Here is a 1,148-nt window from a genome sequence, read left to right as displayed (position 1 = left end):
AAAAGAATGTTAAATTTTTTTTCTTCATATTCATACAAAGATAACTTTAGAAGAAAAATTAACAAAAGATCTCTTATTTATTATTTAACAATTATTTCAAAATGTCAAATTACCCCTACATTTTAATTTTTAAATATGTTTATCAAAAAGTTTATAAGAGGCTTAATTGCATTTTAAAAAAGAGAGAGAAAAAAGATGAGTACACAGAGGTTATCATTAAGGCAAGGAACATAAATTGGTGCACAAGCAAAAGCTAAATAATTAACATGTCTCTTTTTTCTAACTTTGGTGTTTACTTTTTGTTGCCCTTTAATTTTGTTTTCACGGGTCAAAGTAGTCATGCCTGCCTCTAACATCATTGGGATCTCAAATGCTTCCATACACATAATAAAGAGCCAAATAATAAAATTATTTCATCAATAAGTTTCATCAGTTTAATATGTGTGACCTAATAATAATAATAATTAGTTTTCGTGGCGGTGATTGAATAGTAATGGCATTATGGCACTTTAATTTGTAATAATTGAGCACAATCTGTCACATGTAGTTGTGCATCTAAGTTTCAATTTCATTTCACATTCTAGCTTTGATGTGTATCAAACTCGTGCATTCACCTTAGCATTTTGTGTATAATTAGTGACCAAAGAAATGACTAAATACCAGAAATTGATGTTTTTATTTTTTATTTATAAAATTACGGTACGGGACATCTAAGTTCTATTAGTAAGAATTTAATTGTTTTAGATTACTTAACCGTTTATTTCTCAAATTTATTCTTGAAATATCATCTGTTTTTTAAATTGGTTTTCTAAAATTTAAATTAATCACAACCATTCTTAAAAGATACAACAGTAAATTAAGTTGGTAAATGATAACATATCATATTAAGTGTCGTGTGATATGATGACAGACGTGTTATAAATTAATTAGTTGATGTATTACATCAGTTAATGTGGCTTGCTGTATATTATCTAATATGTCATATATTTTTTTATAGAGTCAAATTAGTCCCTGAAAATATGCGCAAATTATTTTTCTCTAAAATTTTAAAAATTCAGCCAAATTAATTCTTATATAAATTTCTCTACAATTTTGAAAATAGAATGGCTAATTATGATGAATTTTTTATTCCCTACAATTTGCACATT

Source organism: Arachis ipaensis, chromosome B03 (genome assembly GCF_000816755.2).
Source record: "Arachis ipaensis cultivar K30076 chromosome B03, Araip1.1, whole genome shotgun sequence".
Taxonomy (NCBI): Eukaryota; Viridiplantae; Streptophyta; class Magnoliopsida; order Fabales; family Fabaceae; genus Arachis; species Arachis ipaensis.
Note: the sequence above shows the minus strand (reverse complement) of the source record.